The sequence below is a fragment of the Gambusia affinis genome, linkage group LG01 (genome assembly GCF_019740435.1).
Source record: "Gambusia affinis linkage group LG01, SWU_Gaff_1.0, whole genome shotgun sequence".
In the NCBI taxonomy this organism is placed as follows: Eukaryota; Metazoa; Chordata; class Actinopteri; order Cyprinodontiformes; family Poeciliidae; genus Gambusia; species Gambusia affinis.
Window position 1 is genome coordinate 23,440,832 of NC_057868.1, and position 9,198 is coordinate 23,450,029.

Genomic DNA, 9,198 nt, shown 5'->3' on the forward strand with positions numbered 1-9,198 from the left:
CGTTGTGACTACTATAATATCGCACACTGTTCTTTGTATACTTGTTGTACTTAATCCTTTAATAAAGAAGGAAGACGAAATAGGAGCAGCTAAATATTTTCTCGTGTTTAATGTCTACAGGAAAGTCGCCCTCCCCGTTGTTACGTCACTCTCCCAGAATGCCTGGGTTCCAGCGCGGTGTCCCACTGTCCAGGCCCAAACTCCAAGAAACAGCTTTCAAACTTATCCCACTATGTCGTCGTGAAGCGCAAAACGAAAGCTGGGCAGAAAGCTGGAAAGACATGCATCCGGTGAGTACAGTTGTGTTTTCGTCTGCCTAAAGAACCAAAGCTGTGTGCCTGGTCTGTTTCCCACAAGAAAACTGGATAATTGAAGTCACAACAACCTTCGACAGAAGTTTTCAAGCGTTCATCTTTTGTTTATGAATAATCCTCCTACTCTGGACCAAGGTCTTCCGTTTGTCAAAGACACGCTAGTTGTTCTTTGGAAACACCTTGAGAGAAACCTGGCGTATTACGTCTAAACAGACGAGTTAGAAATACGTTTGTACAAAGTTAGTTTCCGCAAGCAGGCTAGCTGTGAAACTTAGCCTGGGACTGGGCTTCACAGTCAAAGATTCGGCCGAGAGTCTACGCCGTAGCAGCGCATCAGTTTAATAACAAGCTTTGAATAGTCTGACTTTGTCTTCTGGAAACTCTATAGGGACTAAAGGTTTGCTAATGTTACTACGTCACTCACAGTTGTGATCATAAGTGTGCATACTCTGGCGGAATTATTTATTTATTTATTTGGCTATTCTTCTAGAGGACATGAATAACATAAAAAACGTACTTTTCAGTCATGGTTACTGGTTGGGTGAAGCCATTTACTGTTAAACAACTTTGTTTACTAGTCTTAAAATCATAACGACCACAGGAACTTCCCAAATGACCATAACCAAAAGTTTATATTTCCTGTGGATTTTGACCCAATCCACACAAGTTGACACAAATAGGTCTGAATGTTTGTGAAATAAAACAGTTCTCAGCAGGCCCTTTCCAAAAAATTTGAATATAATTCATAAATTGTTTAATTCCCATAATTCCATTCAAAAAGTTAAGCTTTCATATAGGTTATAGATTCAGGGCCCACAGTTTAAACGATTTAAAGTATTTGTTTGTTTATTGTTACATAATTTGGGCTTCCAGCTCATAAAACCCACGAAAACAGGAATTCAAAAAATTAGAATACTCTGAAGAAATCAGCCCAAATTTTACAGGGACTCCATAAATCCTAATATTTTAACTTAAGTGAAGTTCTGCCCACAATAAGACAAAGCTATTTAAAGCAGTCAAACACCTGGCAAAGTGGCAAGCTCTCTCAACAAAGAATCAGGCTTATCTTGTCTCAGGAAGTGGTGGATTTAAAAGGGAGGCCTCATCTGGGATTGGAGGAGTAGATTGTGCAAATGCCAGCATGTGTATGTAAATACTAAACAGCTGCTGAGAGGAACAATCTCCTAAAACGCTGTTCTGTGCATTTTGAATGCAGCAGTCTGTTACTGAAGGAGCGCTCAAGTTCAGCAGCAGCAGCTGCATGCACTGGGTGGGAGACATTATCCATCAGTTTCCCACTGAAGACTCGCGAAGCCCAGTGGTAAAGGCGTTAGGGATGCTCACCAGTGGCCCATTGTGTTTTCTTGTTAAAAATATTAAAAGTTACAAAAATTTTGAGGTGCAGAAGCAAGCATTGTTACTTAGAAATACCAGCATGTGAAGCAAACGGGCAGGTGCAGGGACAGCACAGTTGGTACGCATGCCCTCATGCCCAGTTCAGTGCATCAACTATAAACCTAGCTTAATCTGTCTTTCCTGTCACTGGTACTGCTGTGTATAAAAAACCCTATTTAAAATAAATGACATTTAGCCTGGTGGGGGGGGACAAGTAAAACCTGGTGGCTTATAATACACTGTGGGAAACCCTGGTAATAGTATTTTAGTCCTTCTGTCTCCCACCAATGGGTCAAGGGACCATTCAAGCACAGAAGTGGCTTTCCAGATGAGCTTATCTGGCCACTTCATCTCAGCTGTAGATAAGCTGTTGCTTCAACAGATAACACCATTGAAGATGAGTGACGCTGCTTTAGTCAGAGAAGGTCTTCGGTGCGTCATCCACCCTAATGCTAGACTGTAGGCAAACTGCGGTGGATCAAAAAAAAACAAAACAACGTCACTAGGAAGCGTAGATGGTTGAGGACCAACTTTGCCAGGGTTCTTCATTAGATGCAACCAGCCTCTGGGTGCTGATGTCCTCTGGAAGCTTGGACTTTTGAACACAAGACATCTTCCACAGTTATGGTACTTTCCCCATAACTGTGGGGCTAAAGTTGAACATAAACCCCATGATGTCAGACCGTCGATCTGTGCAGCACCTCAGGACCCTGAGGTTCTTGAGGTGCTGTCTAAATCTGCAGCCTTTGGCATCTTGATCTTTCATAGCTTGTTCGTCACCTGAAGTTTCGAAAGAGACGAGATGGATGTGGGAGAGGAAGGTTGTGGGATGAAGTCTTTTGAAGTAGGACTGGGTGGTATATTCTTGTTCATCTGGATTGACTGGAATAATGCTTGTAATTTCCCCTCCGGTATGAATTAGTGCTGCAAAGTCACGATCATTCCGCTGCAAAACTTAACGCAGTGGAATGTTCCTGGCGCTGCCCCTGATTAAACACATAATTACTCCTCAGTACTAAGCAGCTCTTGCATGTCCGCAGACCACAGCTAAACTATAATGTTGTGGTGGAGTTTTCAGTGACCTAAATCATGAGCCAATCAATGAATACGGTCACTTGTCAATCGGTGCCTTACCTGGCTTGGTCCTGCTAATACTATCCCAGAAATAGGTTCCAAAATCTGAGGACAGCCACGCCTGTAAAAGAAAAGGAATCTGGCCAAGGCGAACCGGGACCATACTGGTTAGAGGGTATCTGGTGGAAAAGCAGGACCGAGCCAGGTACTGCACAATTTCATTGACTGACATATAATCTCTCCATGCCGTTGTGCGCATCTATCCAAGATGAGCATATCCAATCATCAGTACCAGCTGGTGTTCGGGAAAAAAAAAAAAGTCAGACTCAATTTCGTGCAACTTTTTTGGACCACCTCTGCTCCTCTGTCAGACGCTATGTGGTAATGCTTCCCAGCCGCCATTAAAACACAAAAGGAGCTGGTGAGCTTGTCCACAGACAGAACTGGAATGAATTTTACAGAATTAGCTTTGTGATATAAAGTAGCGTTGTTCCCGCTGCAGCTCCCATACCCGATGTGCTCCTGTACACACCAACAGAATAAAGGGGTCAGCCATGCAAAAACACTTTTTGAAACACAAACTTCTTCCCCAAAAAACAAGTAGCTCGTAGCTTGAGCATTTTTAAATGTGTATATAAATGCATATAGATATATATTGCATGTGCATCTGCAAATTAAGTTAACTGATTCCACTGGTTCCATGATTCTGTAGTGATTCACATTTCTACTTGTCTTATCTTTTGTTGCACCATTTACTGGTGATTTTAACATTTAGTGACGTTGTTTGTCTTTTTGTGTTCACTTTTCAGGTTTGTAGTGACAATGGACTACCCAGGTGATTTGGCAGCTGGCACTGTCTGTTTTCAGATCTTTTCGGTCCTAAAATAGACTGGAGGCCAGCACAACTGCCCTTTTCAAAAAACACCTAACTGAGCCATCCTCTGAAAACATCTCATGACTGCAGCCCTTTTGGGGTTGCTATGGCATCTTTTTTAGCACAATTAAAATTCTGGACTTTCCCCATTAATAGTAATCAGATCATTTTTGCATTCCTGCAGAAGAACAACAAACTTTAAAAAAAAAAACATGGTTCCTACCAAAACGTATTCATTCTGGAGTTGAGAAAATAACCACAATTCTAGTGACTAATGGTTATTTCTCCTCATGACTCTTGTTTGTATCTGCTTGGGCTCTTGTTCAGCGTCCTGCGCAGCTGCGGAGCCACCAATTTCCATGTAATTAGACCATGTTTCACCAGGATAATCTCAAAGGGCATGTTTATGAGGACCTCCCAGCCAGTAGGCAGCTTTTCCAATGCCAGGATTGTGGAAAACAATATAACACTCAATTGGGTTACAAACGCCACCTGGTTGCCTTCCACAGCACTACGGCGGGCCAGCAATGCATGAAGGAGTCTGCAGCTATGTTGGAGAACCTGGGTGAACATAGTGACACACCTCTCTCAACAGAGGGAAGCCCTAATGTGCCATTGAGAGAGGAAGTACTCATGTGAACGATGCGACGGCGGCGGTTTTATACCCGCAAGGATGTACGCCGTCATGCTGTGGTGCATACTGGTCGCCGTGACTTCCTTTGCCCGTGCTGCGCACAACGATTTGGCCGCAGAGACCACCTGACCCGCCATTTGAAAAAGAGCCATGCACAGGAGTCTGGTTTGATGCCACCATCTACTCCCAGCACTCATGTAGCTCCTCAGACCTCAGCCAACCCCTGTCCAGTCAAAGAAGAGCCCAGTCCAGAGTCTTCTATGATTAGTTCTGCCTCTAAGGATACCTCTGAAGCTTTTACCAGGGAAATGAGCCCTTCCTACACATTGACAAATCTAATCCCTGCTATGGGGCATCCTCATGGACTCGTCCAAGGGTCCTTGTCCTCGAGCATGGGTGTAGGACATCATCTGACTACACATTCTTCCCACTCACTTCGCCATGGTCTTCAGCCACCAGCAGCATCACAGCAGCAACCCTATAGTAACATGTCACAGTATCAGTACGGACCTTCCTCATATCCGCGCTCTGACATGGAGAGCTTCCTGCTGGACTTTCAGAGTAACCCTTCACCTCAACTAAGCACGATGAATTCCTCCGTTTCTGCTTCACCCCAGAAGCAAATTTTGGGTGACGGGCTGGATGTCGGTGGGGACACGCATGCATTACCTAGGACTCCTGCTGTCTCTAATGATTTGCCGTGTAACACTAACGTGGACCTTGGGTCGCTGCTTAGCTTTCTGCCTTTCAGCCTGCCACCTTATAACCCTCACATGGGGTTAGTGATGGGTTATCCACCCTCCTCCTCCCCCACTTCTTCTCCATCGTCTTCATCAGGGTTCTCCTCCCAAGCACCAGGGCCTTTCACTTTTTTCCAACCCCCCCAGTCTCATGCACCACAAGGCTCAGGAGTTTTTAACCACAGCCAGCTACCTCAGTCATATAGTCCTGCTGTAAGCAATTCCAGCTCCCTACCTCACTATTACCATGCTTTTCAGCAGTAAACAGCTCTTTTCCTGAAGTATTGTCATATGCACTTGTTGTATATATTGTTGTACATATTATTTGAAAACGAGCATCCAAGCAACAAGTCACCTCATTAGTATTACCTCATAACTGAAAAGATTTGAATGTTTTAGAAAAATTCAGCTGAGATTCACTACCTTCCCAACCCTCAAAATCCCTCCACTTTTAACATGGACAATGTTTTAATGTTTGAATGCAGATATGTAACCTCTTAAAAAAAAAAAAAAGTCACCTTTTCTAAATGTATATATCTAGAAAAGATGGCTTTATTTTCTGATCGTCTGTGCCTTTCTGACAAAAGTGTTGATGGAATTTTCTTAGGATGTTTCTCATCTGCTGCTTTAATGTGGATTTAGGAAGCTGTGGTAATATTACTTGTGTTCAGTTGCTGAAAATATCTGGAAACATTTGTCACATCAAATGGGTATCTACCAAAGTTTCTGATTTGCAATGAAATTAACTAAATAGTATCAAAACCTCCGCTTGTTCGGAAACGATGTCTTCAATAAGCACATTAGTTGCAAGACATCTACCATATCAATCTAGAAAAACATATTAAAGGAGAAGAACTTTTAAAAATGAAAATATAAACTTATGGCAGTCTAAACTAGTGGTCTCAATCTCATGTCCTTAAGGGTCAGTGTCTTGCAACTTTTAGATGTCTCTGTGTTTCAGCACTCCTGGCTCCGGTGTTAGTTCATGAGCAGAACTCTGTAGAGCTTGACTGGATCCTAGGAAGGCTGGTTTAATTCAAGTGTGTAGGAGAAGGGACTCATCTAAAAGCTGCAGGACTCTGGTGCTTTAGGACTGCAGCTGGACACTACTGGTCTAACGGTATGTGCCCAGAATTCGAAGGCATGTTTTCCTGCATAAAGCAGTTCAATGTATGAATGTGTGATCGTCCACCTCTGAAGGGGGTCTGAAGGACTTCCTCTTAGTCATTGTATTTTGTCCTAGAAACCACTGACCTGCTGTACATACGTTACTCTAAATTAATGCTGAAGTCTAATTTAATGACATTTTCAGGCACTTCTCCAATTTGCTGTTTTTTATCATATGTTTGATATTGACCAACTGTTTTGCTACAAAATGTCTAGAAAGGCAGAAGGAAGCAGATACTTTACATACGGAGTCCATGTTTTCCTGCTCCAAGGAATTAAAATATATTAAGGAACTGTTACGAGTTCCTTTCAGCTTTGTGTGGAAAAATTAGGTGAAATTTGAAAAATTGATGCCATGAGAGGTTGGTAGATTTTTCTCCTAGTATTAATTTTGTATGCGTTGTTTTTTTTGTTTTGTTTTGGGTTTTTTTAAAAGAAACTTTATGAAACTTATTCTTATTTTCATAGTGTTGCCCCAGGATCTTAATCTGCTACTGTAGTCCAGACTAGATTAAAGCACTTACAGTAGTTACAAGAGGATGTATCAAACACATGTGGATGTGTAGTTGCTCCTTACGTACTAGTTGCCTCTAGATTAAAAGCTTAAAGTCAGCTAATGGACAATCCCTGATTGCTGGCAGTAACTGTTGCTTCTGTTGGGTTATGTCCTTCACGTATATCCGCTGTACCAGCAAAATGCCAAAATAGCTACTTTTCTTGAGGTTCTCATGTCTATGATGACTTGGTGGTGGATGTAGTCTATGATGACTACATCCATCTTGCCAGGAGCAGCTCTGCTTCTTAACTCCCATGGATACAATAAGGGTAGACTTTTACTATCCACTGCTTCTGGGTTTTGGATATATTTAAATAATCTTGTTCATCTGAGGTTGACTAATTTTTATTTTATTTTATTTTTTTTTATTGTTAATATGTAGGACCTTCTAGGAACCAGAGCAGCTTCCAATTTCTCTTCTAATTTGTTAAACCTTACATTAGAGTGAATACTGTGACTGTATGTTCATACACATGTGTGTAAATGTATGTGAAAGTCTATGAGACTACCTCTGCCTTATCATATTTTGATGTATAACGTTTCTATTATGGACAATGGAAATATGTGTAGAGTACTTGTTAAAAAAAAAAGGCTCACACCTCCTGATAAATTATGTTCTATATTTTGATTATTTTCTACATGGAGATTGTGTGGGAACAGAAAGACTTTCAATTAACTTTTAGTGAACCTTTATTTTATCTGCACCTTTCTATCTTTTTCTTTTACATATTTCTTTCACTAATGTTTTTCCTTCGGAGGACCCAACCATGGTAAACGTTTGTCTGGTGCTTTTCTTTTTCCAGTTTGCAATCCAACAATCTTCTTCTTTATTGCTGATTTTCTTCATCAGTGTCACTCACAAAACCATCCACTGACAGCTTTCCAGAAGCGATGGGAGGTGTACCCAAACGTTTAACTGGTACTTTGTAATGATAGTGTGCCGACATGGCTCAGTTATAGTGGAATTCTTAGATTTTTTTATTTGATTTTTTTTAACAAACATTTTAATTCCATTAAAATTACTACCTCAAGCTGCAGCAAAACATCTTCAGTAGAGTTCTGTTTTTTGCAACAAATCTAACTTGTGGTTCTGCAGTTTTCTTTTAAATCAACCCATTTGAAAATTGTGCATATGATGCTTGTAAGTTGAACACTGCATTTACAGGTACATTTAAAGAAGAATATTGTGAAAAAATGAAATATCTTTATTTCAGAAATTCAATTCAGTTTACTTATACAGTGCCACTCCACAACATATGTCATCTTGAGGCACTTTACAAAAAAATCAATTCAATCACACATACATTCTATCCTTGTCAAACCGTTCCCTAGCTTAGTTAATTATTTAAAGTAGTTTAACAATTTTCTATAGAGACACTATCAGTGAATCGTGCATAGAATGCAGAGTGAAATATTTCCAGCCTTCGTAGTGCATCTGAAAAGTATTCTCAGTGCTAAAGCCTTATTTCTTATTCTCTTTCCTGACAGTTCATTATGACAATGTGAAACATTTTTATTTATTTCTGCAAATTTATTACAATGGAAAACTAAGAAAACATGTTTACATAACCATTAAGAGCTTTGTTGATCCAGCCTTTACAACCTTCAGTCTTTTTGAATATTTTGCCACACAGGCTTAGCACATCTGTCTTTAGGCTAATTTCTTGGCAGTACTTTTTAAACTCCATCAGATTTTATGGGAGATGTCTGGGCAGCCATTTTCAGATTTCAACAGAAATGCTCAAACCCGGGGCCTTGTGTATGAGTGCGCAGTTTTCATACTAAAACTTGGCGTACGGACAAATTTAGAAAAGTGCGGCGCACAAAGAAATCCGGATGTATAAAGCCGTGCGCACGCACATGGCCGCGCACCTTTTCTTTATACATCCCAATTTGCGTGAAATAGAGCGCAGCTGATGGCCCGCCCTGTCGCCACCCTTAAATATATACAGTAGCCTATGTAAATTAGTAAAAATACCCGGAAGTGTGTCACCACGTGAAGCAATAACCATGGCAACGTCCTTGTTTGAAGCAGTATAGATATTTATAATAATTATATATTTTATTTAATAGGTGCTTTGAGGGCACAAAATAAAAATAATACATTTTAAAAGGGGGAAAACAATCCAAATTTAAAAAGAAAATAAAGAGAACATGCCTGTCTGAACAGTAGCGAGTTCAGCCGGGACAGTCCCCACTCAAAGGACTTTGAGTGGGGACTGTGGACGTTTATTCTAAATAGTAGAATCATGTGCATAAGTTGTACATTTACAGAATAGAGATGCTTTCTGTCCAGAAATGCGCATTCATTCACAAAGCGGACATGGCTCGACTGAAGGCAGTTGCACCGGTACCGGTACCGCACGGCTCCTTTAAGTTTTGCTCAGAGCTCCAGGATGATCAGTCCGGGCAATCTAAACGCTAATAAACCATCATCAAGAGCA

General features: G+C 40.9%; 1 pseudogene; it reads left to right on the forward strand.

Annotated features, from left to right (window-relative positions):
* The first annotated feature begins 142 nt into the window (after positions 1 to 142).
* Positions 143 to 6,569, forward strand: LOC122837046 (annotated as a pseudogene).
* The last annotated feature ends 2,629 nt before the right edge of the window (positions 6,570 to 9,198 follow it).